Below are 19,826 nucleotides of genomic sequence, written 5' to 3' on the forward strand. Positions count from 1 at the left end.
CCTTCCAATCCCCATTTCGTGTTGAACAGCTCTGATCCCAACCCAAACATAGTCTCTTTCTTACCACGTTCAGTTCTTTACCTCTGGAATGGAATTAATTCTGCCTCTTCCCGTGGGTTCTGAAGGCAGCAATGTGATTACAACTCTAGCCCATACATATTTTATAGATTTGCTGGACAAATGTGACTTAGTAAATACTGTCATCTGGACACTCTACTGGGTTCTGATGGGCTTTTATCATTTTTTCTGTCATTTATTGTCTATTCTAAAACAACATCAAAGAGATGGTAGTGCCAGCTGCACAGTTTTTCTCCTGCTACTGTGTGGCTCATTCATTGAAAAAGCATGGGAAAGTTGCTGGGTTTTGCACAAAGTCTTAGATCATGTGGAATGAAGGGTACACAATTGGGGCAATAGATTCCTTTCGAATTAGGAGCAGTAAAGAAGAGATTAAGTACCCTAACTGAACACCTTAGCAATTTAAGTTAAATCTCTATTTGGCCAACTGAAAAAATTAAAGGTGGCTGATAACTCAAAGACTTCATGTCAAATGAGTCCATTCTCAATTTTGTCCAAAATATTTACGTTAAGCAAAGATAGTTTTTGCTGACACATTGCTGCCAGCGTTGGCATGCCTGCTTTAAAATAGCAGAAATACTCGTGCTAAGTTTCTTGTAACACATTCTGCAGTCGTGCAGATTGATTCATCCACTTAACTATTACATGTGCTCAATTGTTAGTTTTGAGTTGCAGTGGATTACGTAACTACCTTTAGTACTTATGTAAGTACCTTTAAGTACTTTGGTCCAAGAAAATCAAACACTAACTAAACCTAAAGAGGGTAACTAATTTGGGTGGACTCTGATTTCAACTCTAAAAGAAACATAATTTCCAGTGTAGACATTTTCTCAGGGTCATTCAGCATGTCTCTCCAGATGATGCCACTTTAGCTTTTGTTTGCCTCTCACTTGCTGCCTAAGTTGTCAGGGCAGTATGTCTGATGCATTTCCTGGGACAATGGTCCATAGGCTGCAAACATTGGATGAAGTTTGGGGTTAAGGGCGAGGATTTAAAAATGCACATGTCATTATTTTATACAATATCAATTTTAGTTTCCAAATATTTCACATTTCTGAGTAGCGCCAGAAAGATCTACTAATAAAATGTAAAAATTACATTTCCAGGTAATTTAACAGAAAGTGGAAGAGATGTTCACAATGATTAGTTGTGCCGTGACTATAGCAGTTAACTTCCCTCCAACCTCTATGAAGAACAGGCAAAAACGTTTTGTTTTGTATGACGTAAATTCATAGCAACTGGTTTCTGATGAATTTATCATGGCTGTTGAGGAACTCAGTGCTTTACAGTGTCATCACTGGGCTCATTTTTCTTTTACCCCTTTCTGATGGTGCACCATCATCATCATGGCCTTCATTTCTCTGCACCCTCACAGATGGCCCTAAACGGCCCTTCCAGGCTCACCTCTCACTCTCCCCCACGAATGCTCCACTCCAGGCACGCTGCGCTGTCTATTTGAGGGTGCTCTGTTGAGTTCTCCTGTGCCTCTGTGCCTTTGCCCAAACTGTTCCTTCCACCTGGAATGCTCTTCCTTCCCATTCTTACTCTTTAAATGTCTGGTTTGAGAAATTCTGCTCATCCCTTAAGGCCCCCGTCAAATGCCAGTAAATGGATTTCCTCTTTGTGCTTCCATAGCCCCTGGACATTAAAGCTATCAGGATACCTGTTACCATGTTTTATAAAAAACCTTTTTTGGCAATTCTCAGTAGGCTGTGCTCCTGAAAGTCATGTTCATTCTTATACACCACTGACTCCACTATCCCAATGGCTGCGTCAGTAGGTGCTTGATTAATAAGTAAGATGCATGCTGCAATAAAAATGTGGGCAGCAGAGCCAAATGATGACTTTCAATTGCCTTAGATTTGAACATATTTCTAATTTACAAAGTATAACCATGTATGCAGTTGCTCTCAATCTGGTCATTTTAGAAATGAGAATACTAAGGTGAAATATTCACATTTATGTCTCTATTTTCTGTTTTTTTTGTTGTTGTTGTTTTGTTTTTTTAATGTTTCCCCAACTAATAATCTGTGATAATTCAACTAGGGGATGTTGGTTAGCAACCTTGGGACCTTCCTTCTTGAAATCTGAAACTGGTCCCCATACACAGAGGACAGGGAGAGACCAAAGAAAGAGGCAGACCACTCCAGATTGGTAGGTGGCAGGTTTAATAAGCAAGGGAACTCGTATATGAGGTTTGTCTTTGTGGCCACAAGACAAGTAGATCTCTGCACACGCCCACCAGATCGCAAAAGTTTATGTAAAGGCCTTAACTGGGTTTAGTCACACACAGCGTCTAGTTGATCTCAACAACTCCTTACTCTCTCAGTCCCCATCCTTGGAAAAGCTCCCATTGTGGGAATGATGGGCAGAGCAAACATTCCAAGGACAAAGGAAGGGGTGAGGAGCCTCTGAGTGCCATCTCAAGGGTCAACCGGCAGTCATGTCCTCTTGATGACCTCCTTCAGTAGAGCAGGTGAAGTCTTCTTCTATACTATACATGAAGGAAGAATTTTATGAATAAATTAATAGACAAATAAGTGCAGAAAATGTCTTTGAATTACTGAGAAGAAAAAATGCTTATAACCTGTTAGCATTGTTATTATCTGCATTCAGATGACCAGAAAACTACATGATCTACTTATGAAAATAATCACTCTACTTGGTTTCACTTTATCAGCAACAACAACAACAACAAAAAAAACAAATTACTTGGAACTTTTGATTCAGAAATTCTATAATTCAGGAAACCATCATCAGTATCATCATCATCACCTTGTCAGCATTTGTCAACAACTTAGAATATGTTAGGTATTGTTAAATAATTTAAATATATCACTGCATTTACTTTTCACAGTAACTACTACCTGAGAGAGTTTCTGAACACTTGCTGCCCTTCCCAATGATCTAATATTGAAATTGGGGAACTCTAATTTAGTCTATGTAAAAAATAAGAAAACTGACTGGATGAAACCTGAGTAATTAATAACTCAAATGGTTGTGAGATCTCTTTGAATAGCAAATGACAGATAACTCACACCAATTGAATTGGTTTTCTTAAACAAATTTTGGGGAAGGAATTGGGATGGTCACAGAGTTAATGGCAAAACTGGAGAAACGGATATCATTGTTTCAAAGTAGCATCAAAGTAGCAGGAAATATTCATCCAGGACTCAGGTGCTGGAATGAATAGATTTAAACTGTCTCTTCCATCCTTGCATCACTCACTCAAGATTCAAATGTCTGAAAGACAATGTCTTCCAATGTCTTATCTCTTGTCTAGAGCAGGGCAAGCCACCTTAAATATAGCCCCGCCAAGATTGCATGCAATGACAAGAAACAAGTTCCCCAAAAGAAATAGATTTCTCCTATCAAGACAAGAAGAAATGGATGCTGGTAGCAAAGAAATAACCATTGTTCACCATCGCATCCCCCAACATTCAGATAAGCTTTTTAAAAATTAAACTTTTATTTTGAGATAATTACAGATTCACACGCAGTCGTAAGAAATAACACAAAGAAATCCCATGTACCTTTTATTGGCAGAAAAAGCAGACACACAGACCATTGTAACAGAACAGAGAGCCCAGAAATAAACCCACGCATATGTAGTCAATTAATTTATTACAAAGGAGCAAAGACTATATAATGGGGAAAGGACAGTCTCTTCAATAAATGATGTTGGAAAAACTGGATAACTACATGCAAAAGAATGAAACAGAACTACTCTCTCATGCCGTACACAAAAAAATAACTCAAAATGAATTAAAGACTTAAACGTAAGACCTGAAACCATAAAAATCCTAGAAGAAAACAGATGGCAAGCTCTCTGACATAGATCTCGGTGATATTTTTTGAATGTGACACCAAAAGCAACAAAAGCAAAAATAAACAAATGGGGCTACAACTATGTCACACTAAAAAGCTTCTGCGCAGCAAAGGAAATCATCAACAAAATGAAAAGGTAACCTACTGTATGGGTGAAAATATTTGCAAATCATATATCGGATAAGGGGTTAATATCCAAACTGTATAAAGAGCTCCTATAGCTCAACAGCAAAAACACAATTCGATTAAAAAATAGGCAGAAGATCTCAGCAGATATTTTTCCAAAGAAGACATACATATTGTCAACAGGTCCATGGAAAACTGCTCTACATCATTAGTCATCAGGGAAATGCAAATCAAAACCACAATGACATTGAACTCATACCTATTAGGATGGCTATTATAAAACAAACAAACAAACAAACAAGAAATAACAAGTGTGGACAAGGATATAGAGAAAAGGGAACACTTGTGCACCCTTGATGGGATTGTAAATTTGTGCAGCCACTATGGAAAACAGTGTAAATGTTTCTCAGAAAATTAAAAAGACAACTAACTATCATAAAATTCAGCAATTCCATTTCTGGGTATTTATCAGAAGAAAATGAAAACACTAACTCAAAAAGATATATGAGCCTCTATGTTCATTGCAGTATTAATTACAATAGTCAAGATAAACAACCTAAGTGTCCATCAGTGTGAATCGATAAAGAAACTGTTGTAAATATATTACATAATGGGGTATTATTCAGCCATAAAAAATAGTGAAATATTGCCATTTGCAACAACATAGATGGACCTTGAGAGCATTATGCTAAGTGAAATAAATCAGTGAGACAAAGAAAAACAAATATTGTATGATCTCTCTTATATGTGGATTCTAAAAACAAAACAAAACAAGCTCATAGATATGGAGAATGGGATTGGTGGTTGCCAGAGGCAGGAGGGAGGAGTGAGGTAAATGGGTGATGGCAGTCAAAAGGTACAAAATTAATTAAACAAAAAGAGCTCCAGGGAGAAAACTGCTGATCCTCCTTTTACCATATTTCCTTTTAGCATCAATTCCAACTTTAGCCTGGAGCAGAGAATTTATTATCTCTAACCCTGCAAGTAAACAGATAAACAGAATCTAAAACATCTTCAATTATTTATACACAGAAAGGGTCTTTCTTAACAAGGTTTTATTTTTATTTATTTTTTCTGTTTCCAAATAGACTTGAGTGCGTAGAAGTTTCTTTGTCAAAGAAACACGGAAAGCTCCAAGGACAAGAAGAAGATGACATCTGAGTAATCAGCTAGTTATTCCGAGATTCTGGTCTCTGATCTTTTGTTTATTATTATGACCTGCTAAAAGTTTGGACTTTAAAACTCTTTATAAAGACCTAATGTTATGTACCTTAAACTCTTTCTCTTTGTATTTTGATGGTAATATCTGTAGTTATTGTTGTAGTCCTTTGTTGGAATATATATCTTTTTATGAATGAGCTATCCTAAGACAGAATAGGAATAGAGGATGAAACTGATTTATTGTTATACTGTTCTCCTTGCTGTATCTATATGGAAACTGTATATTCTTTCCTAGATCCTGTCAACACAAGAGCATCCAAACCAACAGAACATTTTATTAGTTTGTCAGACTTTATTGGGGCAACAAAGAGGACATGCCTTGAAGCAAGATCAAGGGACTGAGAAAATGCTCCCTTGAGGGTGGTTACACCTCCAAGGGGGTCTAGAAAAGAGGATTATTCTGGCATGACAAAGGTGTGTTAACCTAGATGCACAAGAACAATGGACAGGGCTTGCTTAAGGCAAAGATAAGTCTTTTACTAAGGAACTTATAGACCTTTGCTACCTGACTAGCTACCATGACCTGACCAGTTAGGAATTTATGATCAGATTTCTCTGTGAGGGTTACTTTAGGTCACTGAGCTTGTCAGATTTAATACATATCCTCCCTTTCAGTCACAGTTCTCCATTTTGGTCATAAATCAATCCAAAGGATGCATCGATAACCAACCTTTTGGTCAGATAGTGCCTCACAGCATTAGGAAGTCCCAGTATTGACATTGTCTTGTTGAAATGGTGGACCATTGGGATAGGGAAATAGTGTAACCATGGGATATGAGTTGAGGTTGAATTTGTTTCAAAAGGAAAGGATAGGTAAATGCAAGGCAGTCAGGTCCTATGGGCCTTTATTATGAAAAAACACCCTGGATCTTTTCTATCCTGTCAACAACTGCCCGTTTTTTTTTCTGCTGGTTCTGGGTTATCTCAACCCTTATCCTTTAGTGCCACCTTGAGGATTTTCTAAGAATAGCTCAAATAAAGTCAAGACCGCCTACCTTAAGTGAGGGAGGTGAGATTCCAAGAGAAAACTCACCCAATAGGAAGTGGGGAGCTGGTGGGGCACCAATGTGTCTCTGCCGGTACCTAATACTGGTCTGCAGGGTGGTCTTGGCTGTACTTCTTTGGAATCCTGCCGACTACACCAAGTAAATGTTGATGAAAGAACATCCAACCTATAGAAAAGTTTTATAAGTATCTGAGCCAAAGTTTTGAGAATATGCTCAGAAGCAAAATCTGAATGGATTGAGAAAATGCTCTGGAGAATGGCAGTTTTAAAGCTTATTTTATACATTTATAATCAGAGGATACAATGTAAGAAAAGTCACATGAAATCTATTGAGAGTAGATTAGGGAGGTGGGAGAAAGCAGAGCAGGAAAATGTCTAGGATTGGATAAAAAGTAAAATGGAGAGATGCATACTTCTTTTACATTGGTGGCTATGGGATAGTTAACATTTAACATTTATAGTATGTAGAAATGGACAACAAAGTAACAACGAGGAGTTTTGTGGTCTCCTGCTCTGGTGGTTTGTGCCAGCGGTTGTGCCATCAAAGGGTCTGGGGAAAAAATTACTCTGACATTTCAAAGGTATATTTTCCCAGATGCAATAAAAACAGCAGACAGGACTCATTTAAGGTAATGATTGACCTTTGCTAAGGAAGCTAGAGGCCTGGGATGTGACTACCTGCCATGACCTGCCCAGTTAGGAATTTATGATCAGACTATCCTGTGTACTCACTTTCAATCACAAAGTTTGTAAAGCCATCTATGTGCCCCTAACCCCCAGCTGGTCAGGTTTTGTATATAGCTCCTTTTTTGTTTACATATTCTTTTTGACTGGAGAAAAGAACAGCTAATACTAAAAGCTAATATTGTGGAACTTTTTGGTCTCTGATCTTTGGTTTATTATTCCCATCTCCCTTTACCCCTCGCTATTTGCTTCCCTCCCCTGGGAAGATTCTCCCTCTCATGAGAGTACTCACTTCCTGCCTATGGATGCCAACATTTGCCCAGGTTCTAGTTTTGAATATTGCAGGATGGACCTGAGGTGCTCCTTGGAACAGCTCAGATTTTTCACTGCGGGTTTGGACCTTGCCTCATTCTTGAGGATTTCCCTAATGGAGAGTGTGAGAGAAACTCCTGAGAGGGGACCTCCTTCCCCAATAGAGAGAGAGAAGATGAAAGATGAGAGGAGAGAGAGAGAGAGCTGGTCTTGCTCTGCAGTATCTGCCCAGCTGAAGTGTCTCAGAAGCTGAGTGCCTCTCAGCTGTCACAAACACAGTCCTCAGCCAGCAGGGTTGGCATGTTGAGCCTATTACTCATGGAGGAATTAGAAAACAATCCTTGAGGATGTTAGCTCCAGAGCTGGAAGAACTGGTTGCTCCACCCTGGAGGCCTGAATTAGCCACTAGGCTGTGCTTCAGTGGAGTTGGGCTGTCAAACCTCTGACACTGGAGCAAGGGGAGATGTTTTTGGAACCTAGAGATAAACACATGCTATTAGCTGTTCTGCCACCTGCCAAAACAAGCCCTTTGGGGCTTGTCAGCTTCTGGAAGGAGAATACTGCAACACCAGAAGATCTCAATGATTCATTGAGCATTATGACACCGAGGCTGAACCTGGGAGGGAAGAATCAAGGGCATTATCTAAACCTGGAGCCTAAAGAAATAGGACCCATTGTTGACCTGCCCAGAGCAACTCATGATCACTTAACGGGTGCTAGCCCATGGGTGGTCCCTGTTGCTATTTCCAGGCTCCTCCCACAGAGGCGCTGGTGTTGGTTTTCTTTATTTCTTAGAAGCTTCATTTTTGCCTGCTATGGATAAGATCTCCCACACTTGAAGGAGCTATGGTAACAGAAACTACTTGCAATCACACAGCACTGTAGCAGTGAGCTCATGGTAAGTGTAATGCTGACATCATCTTCTACTAGAATCATTCTAGTGACTGGACAGTTTCGGTAGGAGGCTGATGATTACTACTCATTCCTACTTTTGACAGTGACAAGAAGGCTTTCCTTGTTTAGATAGAGAAATTGCAACCCACGTGGCCAGCCCAAATTTGCCCGAAGCAGTCACTGGGACACTCATCATACCAACATGTCTCATCTCATCCCTTCGGTTACCTTACTTCCCATATAATCACATTTCTACAGGAATCATATTCAGCTTATGTAGAAAACAGTACTAATGTCCTTGGATGAACTGTAATAACTCCTCATTAGGTGAGGGATGGGTTAGCGTTTTAGCAAACATTGAAATGGGAGAAAACATTTGACTGAACTGGCTTCTAGTTTCAGTCCAAGCTAAGACCACTCTCCTTGTGGGTGATCAGTTGGAGTAAGGGGCAGGAATGCATCTTGAACTTCCAACTTGATTAATAACAGCTGTGACCTGAGGGAGGGTGGCCACATCCTTTCTCCTGTGATGCAGGGTCCAATGGATCAGACCCTGCTGTCTGCAGCTGCCTGCTACATTCACGTGGGGCCTTCTCAGCATCTCACACAGCATGTGCAGGGCCACCGCTCAGCCTTCCTCCCACTTCCATCAGCCTCCATCCGACCCCTCTCCTTAGGATCCCTAGTGATTCAGCAGTTCTGCACTGAGTGGCTAAAATAAATATTCAAATACCTTTCTAGAATTTATCAATAATCTATGGATGGCACTGAATTCTTCCCTATTAAAAATACCTTCAGAAAGTCAGACCTAGTGACTCTCTTTCCTGATTGTCTTTAAAAGACCCCAAGTGGCCTTGATGCTCCATAGACAATGTCTTCAAGAGGGAAGTGCTGCTGGGAGAAAGGAAGCAGCTTGCCCTTCTCTGGAATCCCGACTATTGGTGTGACATAGGATACAGGGTCTTATGTTGAGAAGCAGCTTAGGATTTACAATTAAAAAGTTCATAGGACCTATTTAGTCAGGTAATTGGTAAATACAATGGTTGTCAGGCAAAGACAGACAATAAATAAATATGTAGTTAATAAGGCCACTGATTTGGAATTAATTAGTTCTGGGTTCAAATCTTGGTTCTCTCTCTTAACAGCCATGTAACCTTGAGCAAGATACTTTACCTCGTAGAACCTCCACTTTCTCATTTTAAAAGGAGGGTAAAAATGCCTACCTCTGTGGGGTATTGCAAGGATTATGAAGGGTAAGTTATATACAGCTACCGTTATTATTCTTAATGATGTTTTTGGAATTTGAGAGTTTCCTTATATCGTCAAAACACCCTTGGGTGAGTCATACCTTATGATATAACAGGGATTTTAGAATTGTCAGACAACACAGAAAAATAACCCGATATGGGACAAGCTCTTGAGGTCTGGGGAAGGCCAGGAACCTGAGGTCTTAGGACAAGCAGAAATGGACAGAAGATGAGGGACAGGAGGCCACAGACACTCACCTGGATTCATTGCAACACGATGCCTCATGTGTGCTCTGTTCTCATGGTTTGATGTCACTGTAAAGAACTACTATGTCCTTGGAGTTTCTCAAACAAACCAACTTCAACTGTTATTGCTTTCTCTGCTACTTTTCCTTGGTTGTTGAGCCCCCAAATATGCCGGAAGCACTGAAGTAGGTCAACGATGTGCAGAATCTCTGACAAAATGCACTGCTGCGTCCAGGCCTTGCCTTGGTGAACCTTGCTGAGCAGTGACCACGGGAAGCTGGTGTTCTTTCCCCTCTCCTCTTGCATATCCTCAGAAAAAGAATAAGAAAGGAAAACACAACTTCCTTGGCTTCTAGTGGACTGACTCTCCAATTTGTCCTGGCAAACTGGACTTGCCAGCAGACATGAGTGACTTAAAATTTCAGTCTCTGGGTCCTGACTATTTGTAATACAATGAAAAAGGCATTGGCTTGTTGTAAAATAGAGAGGATGGGAATGTTTAATTACCAAATGGAACAATTAAGCAAACCAGTTTCCTGGCTCATGAGCAATAACGTCACCCGTTTTTTACGTCCTGTGTCTGGGGATGGGACAGAAAGGGCATCAGGTGTCTTGTTTGTTTTCCCTCCAGTAGCGCTTTCAGTGAATAACTTGATCATGGCTGTTTTAAAGGATTCTCAGAAGGACTTTGGCCATTTTCCTTCCAGCAGTTTCTTCAGTTACTTATTATTTCTTGGTAGTTAAAAAACAAACAAGTGATCATTATGAAAAACTTAGAAAGTATAGGTAAACAAAATGGGAGAAAAGTGCCTCCAAATTCCCATTCTTCTTCCTGTGGCCTTTACCAGTAAACAACTTGGAATGTATTGCTCACTCCTATGCACTCTGCTTTGGATTATGGCATTTGATCACCATCATCACCCTTATCCTCATATCACAGACGAATAAACTGAAGCCTAGAGCGTTTGGGGGAACAAAGCCAGGAAGCCAGGAGTTGATCTGAGGTGGTGTAACTCCAGACAAGCAGGCACGCAGCACCGCAGGGCCGTACCAGACCCAGGATTGAAGGTTGATGGTTATTAAAAATTATTAAAAAGAATTGCAAGAGGACGACAGTTAATGATTTATGCTAAATATGACCTTTCCCAGGGGAACAGCAACCGAGAGCCCACATCCCTCCCAGTGGCCCCACATAAGGTCATGGTTGTAGGCGCTGTCCCTAACCCTTTGCCACTGTCTCCATTTGAACATTTCTCAAAAGGGCTTCTGTGCTCTGTGATGCTCCACTGACTTATGGGGAATCCTATGTTTTCCTTGCAGGAACCACATCCACTCTTCCCCTAGCAGAATATTTTCCCATCTCTGAGTTATTTCTTCTAGAGCAGGTTCTGAGGTGGTAATGATTGGAGTGAGGGAATAATTTATTCAGATACTGAGGGATGCCCTGTAATCACCTGCAGAACTGTGGTGTATATGATACAAGGGGGTGACTTTTTAAAAAAAATATCAGTTCTCCTTTCTTTTTTGGTGTTCCATTTATAGGGACATTTTCCCTCTATAGCCAGAGCCATCCTTGTCTCACAGACAATCATGATTTTTAACAACAGGAATGCAAAAATGTAAAGAGTCAACCTGCAGTATTTGACATTCCAAATAGAATTCCCGAGTCCACAAATAGTCCCGAAAGCCAACCTTTGAAGAGAGAGAAAACGATTTCTAAATCATAGGGCCCCGTCTGAACCCTTCAAATAAGGTCAACGTCATCAAGGAATGTAGTGTCCATTGCTTAGTGGAGTTGGAGGAAAAGGGGAAAAGAATTTTCCCCAAGACTAGGAGAGGGGCAGAGGGTTTCTGCAAGTGGCTGAGGGCGGTAGCTTGCTTGCATCCATGTCTTGTGTGGCTGGTTTTAGAGAGGGTAGGCTCTGGATGATTCCCATGGGCAGGCTTGGCACGAAGGTCAGGCCACACATCTTGGGATGACCAAGGGCACGGCAAGCACAGATGACCCATATGACCTTAGGATCCTTGCACAATCATGGGGGAGGAGGAGTGGTTCCTTGAAGAATGAAAGAGTAGATTTTGCATAGGTGGTGTCCAAATCAGATTTATTTTAAGAAGAGTAAAAGATTATGAGAGTTCTTGACTGTGTGGGAGAGTAATTAAGCCCAAGAATCAGGTTAGAGTCATGAATAAATCTAATAGGGACTAATTAGTTCCCAGAAAGTGGAAGGAAATGGCAGAGGGTTGATGAAATCGGGAGAATTTAAGTTTACAGTTTCTCCTTAGGTTAGTCCTATGATTCCAGTGGACTTGCCTTAACTTCTAGCCCTACTCAGACACTAATAAAGATCAAGGTTGACAAATATAAGAAAGAGAATGCCAGAGTCTCTCTAATGGGTTAAGATATTTTTGCCACATCAGGCTTTGGGTTCTTGTGTCTGAGCTGGTGAACTCCCTTCCCACACCCCACTCTCCTCCACCCTGAGTTCTGTACATTTCTGTGGCACAGGGAAACTGTCCTGGGTTGATGCCCCATAATTAGCATAGTGGAATGTTCCGTGAATTCACAGGGATCTAAACAGTCTGAGCACAAATCCCTTTGAGGCTGTTACAAGTAGTATTTTTAGAAGAGTCAGGGCTTAGTACCAACAATCACCTGTACAGGTGAAAAACCATGAACACATGACTTGAGGTGAATGCAGTTTGAAACATGGGCCTCAACCCCCCGTCCTCCAAGTACCTTCGGGCGATCTACAAAGCGCACAACTATTTGCCTGGGCTGGGCAGGTAATATGCTGCCGGGTGGAAGACACACAGAGCACTGTACCCCTGCTTACTCAGAGCTCACGACTGAAGGCAATGTGGGCAGGCAGCAAATCAAGCTTAGTTTGTCCCACTTACAGTAATACCGCGTAGCTGGACATGCCTTGTGCTTCCACCAGTCTCCCAAGATGTCATCATCGCCATCCTAAAAGCACCCATTCCCATAGTTTCCAACTTTTTTTCTTATGGCAAGAGAACTTCCCATACGCACAGGCTCACTGGGAATTTTTTAAAAAATTGTGGTAAAATATACCCAACAAAATTCATCATTTTAACCATTTTGATTTAGTACATTCAGTGTTCTGCACCAATCACCACCATCCACATCTAGAAAATTTTCATCATCTCAGAGTGAAACTCTGTACCCACTAAATATTAATTCCTCATTCCCGGCTCCTCTCAGCCCCTTAATATCAAATGTGATGAGGATAGTATTTTTGGAGTGATTATGTTCATTTCTTGTTGACTTTCTTATAGGCAACCCTCCCTTGATTCAGCCAGAGGTACTGACTGCTTTGGGAAGTGTTAGGATTATTAAAGGGGAAATGAAGTGAAAAGAGTGAAATGTTCAGTCTTTAACTTCGAAAAGGACTTTTGAGCTCCTGGCTTTCAATAAAAATTCAGGCTTTTCAGAGAGACACACGTGTCCTTCCAAATTCCAAAAGCTCCTGAGAAGCTGGGGTGGGCACCTAGGATGTCTTGACTCAACATCATCTTATCTTTTACTGTACTTGTCTTTAGGAAATGAAAATAATCACCAAGCAGCTTAATAACTGTTTTAAAAAATATTTAAGTGGCTATTGTGGGTGAGTATCAAGATTTCTGTGTAACGTAGAAGATAGAACAAGGATGGGAAGTTCAGGTGGCAAGGGTCAGGATACTTTTGAATTAAAATCTGCTTTTCCAAGTCTCTATCCTGGGACTGTTCAAGGAGAGATCGACTGACTCTTGTATTTTATGGTGGGGTCATGCTGTCCCCAAACTGCATGACTTCCATGTTTCCTCCTAACGCTGAGATCATGTGGTCTTGTTTCAAGTGCAGCCAGAGTTATGGTTCTTCCTAAAGCGTGGCCCTGTCTATGGAAAGTAGGTGAGTTTTATAGTTTTCAGTGGATGAAATCAACATGGACACAAAATGTTTCATGGGAAGGGGCTGGTGGGGCTTTCCTCATGCTTCTACACACAGCATATAGCAAAGGCTTCTGGGTAAACAAAACACAACAATAAAATTTAAAGCCACTACCTATAACAAACTTTCACTAGTTTGATGAAATGAAGAAAAATAAGGACCACTGGGTGATTCCCCACCCCCCAAGATTATATTATTCAATGGAAAGAAATGTCCATTATTATAACATTAAAACTTTTCTAATTTTCTTCCTTCCTTCCTTTCTTTTCCTCCTCCTTTTCCTCCTCTTCCTCCTCTTTCTCTTCCTTCTTCTCCTCTTCCTTCTTCTTCTTCTTCTTCTTCTTCTTCTTCTTCTTCTTCTTCTTCTTCTTCTTCTTCTTCTTCTTCTTCTTCTTCTTCTTCTTCTTCTTCTTCTTCTTCTTCTTCTTCTTCTTCTTCTTCTTCTTCTTCTGGCTTTACAATGTTTTTAAGAATTGGGGGGGATGACTGGTAACAGCATTTGATAGTTGTCACTGTTTGTAAGTGGTCTTACTTTGCAAAACAGAGTGTCAGTCTGAACTAAAGAACTAAAATGTTCTTTACGCAATTTTACTATTCCATGCAATTCCCAAAGTGAACCACTGACACCCAGCAGTGCTTCTCAGGGTTCACAGTCAGTAAGACATACTCTCTATGGGAAAACAGCTGTCTGCTACAGTTTTGGGGGCAGAGAGAAGTAAAATTCATTTTTATTTCTTATTTTCAAGACAGCATTCTTGCCAAAATGATGAAAGATAATCCAATCAAGAGTTTATGGAGGGGGACTGGCCTGGTGGTTCAGGCAGTTAGAGCTCCATGCTCCTAACTCCGAAGGCTGCTGGTTGGATTCCCACATGGGCCAGTGGGCTCTCAACCATAAGGTTGCCAGTTCAACTCCTCAGTCCTGCAAGCGATGGTGGGCTCCGCCCCCTGCAACTAAGATTGAACACGGCACCTTGAGCTTAGCTGCTGCTGAGCTCCCAGATGGCTCAGTTGGTTGGAGAGCGTCCTCTCAACCACAAGGTTGCCGGTTCGACTCCTGGTTTGACTCCCGCATGGGATGGTGGGCTGTGCCCCCTGCAACTAGAAATGGCAACTGGACCTGGAGCTGAGCTGCGCCCTCCACAACTAAGACTGAAAGAACAACAACTTGAAGCTGAACGACACCCTCTACAACTTAGATTGAAAGGATAACAACTTGACTTGGAAAAAAAAAAAAAAAGGCCTCGAAGTACACACTGTTCCCCAATAAAGTCCTGTTCCCCTTTCCCCAAAAAAATCTTAAGAAAAAAAAAAAGAGTTTATGGAGGAAAAAGTTCAATGTTACCAGGAGAAAGCAATTGGATAAATCCACAAATCAGAACATTCTACAAAGGTAAATAACAGGTTTTGCAGTTTTACCCTGGTGTTGGGTGTTCTCTGCATCAGAGAAGGTCTTCAGTGGGTGTCTTCACTATTGATGGCCTGTGTTGACTGATAAGATCCTCCAGTAATTTCCCAATACCAAGGTGGGCAGGGAACTGGCTGGATGGCTGGCTCCCAGGTACAGCAATATTTAGAGATAGGAGAACTGGGAACTCTGGGCAAGATGGCAGGGGAGTCAGGCAAAGAGAAGAGACCAGAACACCAGTAAGACTGCCTTCCCAGTGAGAGATGTTTGCATAGACACTCAGGACATCAAACCAGATGGAGAAAGACATCGACCATAAAACACTTGTCCACAAGTATTGGCAGTTAATGAGCATTTAAAATAAGTCACTAGATAACAGAACTCCACATGTCAGAAAATCCTACAACTTATATACGAAAAAAATGCAATTTGATAAGCGTTCGCCGGATTTGAAAGTAATCCTAAAATTTTGTATGGCATTATAAAAAAGTGAGTTTTGAAACTGAAAGTTTTCTAAACTATCAATAACTATAACTAATGATTTTTGTCTCTCACGATGGTGGAAAGATTGAATTTTCTTTTCATACTTGCTCAAAGAGTGATATTCTAAAAGCAAAAACTGTATTAAAATGTATTTAAGTTATGTCAACAGTTAATAAATAAAAATGTTTCCTGGGAAAAAAGAAAACCCCACAGAGAACAATACAAATGCAATTTTTTTGCTCTGCAATTGCAAGTGACAAAATCCAAAAGTAAATGTGTCATGTTCAATCCAGCATACAGAAAAAGTGTGCATAAGGATGTTTATCCCAGTTTTATTTGTAATAGTGGAAATCCTGAGTGTTTTGTGGTCGGGAGGTTAAGCCAATTGGGATATGACAACACCGTGGTAATGTTATGCAGCCATTAAAACTGATGTTTCTAAAGAGTTTCTAATAATATAAAAAATAGCTGTCCTGAGTGTAAAAGAAAACAAAGTACAAAAGTATATGTTTTGTATGGTTTCAGTTACATTAAAATACACGTATGTTAGAAAAAATAACCAACGGGATAAAAACTCTCATTGCATCAAATTGCCGACAAAGCGAAACCCACTGCCGAGCCCGGGGGATCCGGCACCGAGGGCTGCGTTTTGCTGACTTCCAGTGCAGAGGCAGGAAGGAGCAGGACTGTCAGCAGTAAATTCCTGGTTTCTCCTTCCCACACGAGTATTGGTCAGAGTCACGTGATCTAGAGGAGTCCGTGGTGACCTCCTTCTAGGGTGACTGGCCTTCCCTTCTTGGGAGACAGAAAGAATATGAGGTGTGCTGGCTGTGACTCAACCTGAGGACTCTGTAGAACGCCATGGGGTTCACACAGGGCCGGGATAGGGCATGGAGGTGGGGGGAGAAGAATGTTCTCCCGAGGCTCTGTTAGTCACCTTGCTTGTGGGAAGTGGGTGCTCATGGCTGAATCAGTGAGAATCAAGGCTCCTGGACAGAAGAACAGATTCTCTTCATGTCCTGAGACTCCCCCCCCTCATGAAGCAGAGACACACCCAAACACACACTTATACACAATATGCACACCTCACACACACTTGTACACAGTACATACACCACACACACTTATACACAATACACACATCACACACACACTTATACTCAGCACACACCCCACACACATTCACACACACATTTATACACAATACACACACCACACACACTTATACACAATGCACACCTCACACAATACTTATACACAGTATACACCCCACACACAGTCACACACAAACACACTTATGCACAATACACACAACACACATACACTTACACACAATATGCACAACACACACATACACATGCACAAACACAAACACACATGTATACATAATACACACATACACAAACACTTATACAGACATACACACATGCGTACACTCCTATACAAACACACACTTATACACATATATTAGGTTGGTGCAAAAGTCATTGTGGATTAAAAGGTTAAAAACAGTTGCAAAAATCGCAATGACTTTTGCACCAACTTAATATGCCCACATACACTTACACACAGGCACACATACACAGTTATACATATGCACATGTGCACACACATGCACTCATGCACACACACATGCACATATAAACAAATGTACACATATGCATATGCACTTACACAATACTTGCATGCATGTGTACACTCATGACACACACACACATGAAGGGGTTCTAATGAGACTCCCCAAGATGTCCCACTTTGGCACGTGGTTTATTTTGACCTGAAGGCAATCAAGACCCAGCAGATTCAAGAAAAACTTTTACCTCTCCCTTCATTACCTAGAAGTATTTAGTTGGAGGGTGAGGACTGGCCCAGAAAAAGAGCTATTACCAGAGATAACTTTTCATCTGAAAGTCCCATCTGTACGGCAGGGCAAGTATCTGCTTTTCTCATTGTTCTGTAAATTACCTGTCTCTCCTTTGAAACCCCAGGCCCCCATCCCATTCCTTAGCTCAGATTGGCATATAAGCCTCATCTGCCTGACTGGCCTTTGAGTCTCATATTTTTATGGTGCTTGTAAAGAAAAAGGAACCGCTTTAAAATGGAGTCAGAACTGCCATCACAGAGAAACTGCCTTGCATGCCTCACTCCTAAACCTTTAGAACATCAAAACAAGACAGAGTAAACCTTTGGACTGGGCCGAAAGCAACATGGGTCCCAAAGAACTGTTTGCAAGGATAACAAGAAAGCAGATATCATGAATAGCAGACTGATGACTATTGGACTGAAAATTAAAAACTTTCTTTAGAACTAGTGTCATTATGTTCGCTGATCTGCACCAATAGAAATGCCTTCCTTCTATTCATGGAATTGTTCCCCTGCCCTTCCTCATCAATACCCATTGCCTTTGTCTCCTAGTTGGACTACTATTTGGGTTTCTGCCTGAAATCAGTACTTCCTGATTAGCTCTGTTTTTTGATCTGAAATAAATGCAGTTGCCTCTCACTTTGGCCTCTTATTTTTAGGTTGACAGGCTCACATATGTGATTAAATTTGTTTTTCTCCTGTATATATGTCTTATGTCAATTTGATTATTAGACCAGCCAAAGAACTTAGAAGAGTAAAGAAAAAATTTTTCTCCCCAACAACACATACTACATTACAATATAAATACTTAGCAGGGGAGTATAAAAGACCCCCAGTTATGGTCAGATGGCCTGACTGTCTGAATCATTAATAATTAACAGTCAAATTCTGTCTAAAACTCTTAAACTTGTATTTTCCAGTCCCCAAAGAGTGTGGTTAAACCAAACCATCTGTAAATCTCTTTTCATTATAAAATTCTGTGGTTTCATTGAGACAATGTTTGTACACACAGACCAAGGGAAAAGTCCCAAGACTGAAAATCTACCTCTGTATGTGGAGGGCAGGGAAAGACTAAAGAAAGAGGCAGGCCACTCCCATCTGGCAATGAACAGAGTTTATTAAGGAAAACTTACATACAAAGCGTGTCTTGGGTGGTGGCAAGACAAAGGGGACATCCCTCAAGCTTCTTGGCAGGCGCGAAAGAATTATATAGACCAGGGCAGGATGGATGGGTACTGCTGTGTGACTCATTCCAGATAAGGGAAAATGCCTTATGCACTTGCCCAGGGCAGAACAACAGCCTGTGCCAGGAACCAGCATTCTGTGGGGCACAGGCGAGAGGTGCATCAGACTTCTCTGGGGGGAATTACGGGAAGAAATCTCCGTTCTGACCCAGACCTAGCTCATGTCATAGAACAGTCTCTTCTCCACAGACAAGACACTTCATCTACCAAGAGATTGTGTTGGTTTCTTCTCGGTACCCCAGACAGGAACCCACAGGCTGAAGTCAAAGCCTTTAGCACCTGACCAGCCACCTTCACCAAGCAGCCGGCACGTATCACAGCCCAGCCCCAGGAGACCTCTGCTGTAGATATTCATGAAACTCGTTTTTGGCCCTTCCTCCTCATGCCCACACACTTCTTCACTCTTTCGAGCAAAGAATTAGTCTTGTCAACAATAGTCATGAGCCAACCACCCTCTGAGGTGGGGTGGTCCTGGGGTCATTTCCTGCTCTGCCACCCGCATGTCTAGGGGTACAGATGGAAGGGAGCTGACTACTCCTTCAAATTCCCTTTCAGGGGCACGTCCCTGTCTACCTTCTGGCCAGGGTGTTTGGCTGGGACAGACACTGCTGTCACTGCCCTGGCCAGGTCTGCAAGCTGCTGAGTCCTAAGCATGAGGGTCTGACCCTCAGGCCTCTCATCCATTTGTGACTTTTGTTTGTTATGATACAATCTGACGTGACTCTCAGGTTGTGACCCAAAGCACAGATACAATCCCTGAAAATAGCCCATGAGAACAAATTCCTCAGGCAGCTGCTGAGTTGAGTCCCATGTCAGGCCTTGGTGAGCAAGCCCACGCCTGCTCTGCTTTGTGCCCTGTTGTGAGCCCGGGGCTGGTGCCTACAACAGGTGCTCAGCAAACATCTGGAAAATGATGAATCAGAGCACTGACATCCTCATAAACAGTTTGGCCTGATTAAGTCCTCAGGAATCCAAAGTCCTGAAAAGACTATGGCGCCATCCCATGTATAAATTCAAACTGAAATGAACAAACAAACAAATAAACAAACAAAATTAAACAGTAAACAAAAGCCAAACACAATTCTTACTTCTTCCCCCTATAATAACCACTTTAAAGGTTTTCTTTGAAATAACGAATATCAAATTCTTCTGAAAAGCAATCTATCATTTTTTTCTATCCCCCTCTCGTGGGGAGCCCTGCTTTGCTGGGCTGCTTTAAACACAGTGAGTAGTC

At 41.3% G+C, this 19,826-nt stretch overlaps 1 long non-coding RNA gene across 1 annotated transcript in view; it reads left to right on the plus strand.

The window, feature by feature from the left end:
- LOC117032437 (uncharacterized) overlaps positions 1-7,089 on the plus strand; it is a 28,207-nt gene extending 21,118 nt beyond the window's left edge. Inside the window, exon 4 of the long non-coding RNA XR_004424729.1 lies at positions 5,121-7,089. This is a non-coding gene — a long non-coding RNA (uncharacterized LOC117032437). The remainder of the gene's footprint in view (positions 1-5,120) is intronic.
- The last annotated feature ends 12,737 nt before the right edge of the window (positions 7,090-19,826 follow it).

This window comes from Rhinolophus ferrumequinum, chromosome 12 (assembly GCF_004115265.2).
Source record: "Rhinolophus ferrumequinum isolate MPI-CBG mRhiFer1 chromosome 12, mRhiFer1_v1.p, whole genome shotgun sequence".
Lineage (NCBI taxonomy): Eukaryota > Metazoa > Chordata > Mammalia > Chiroptera > Rhinolophidae > Rhinolophus > Rhinolophus ferrumequinum.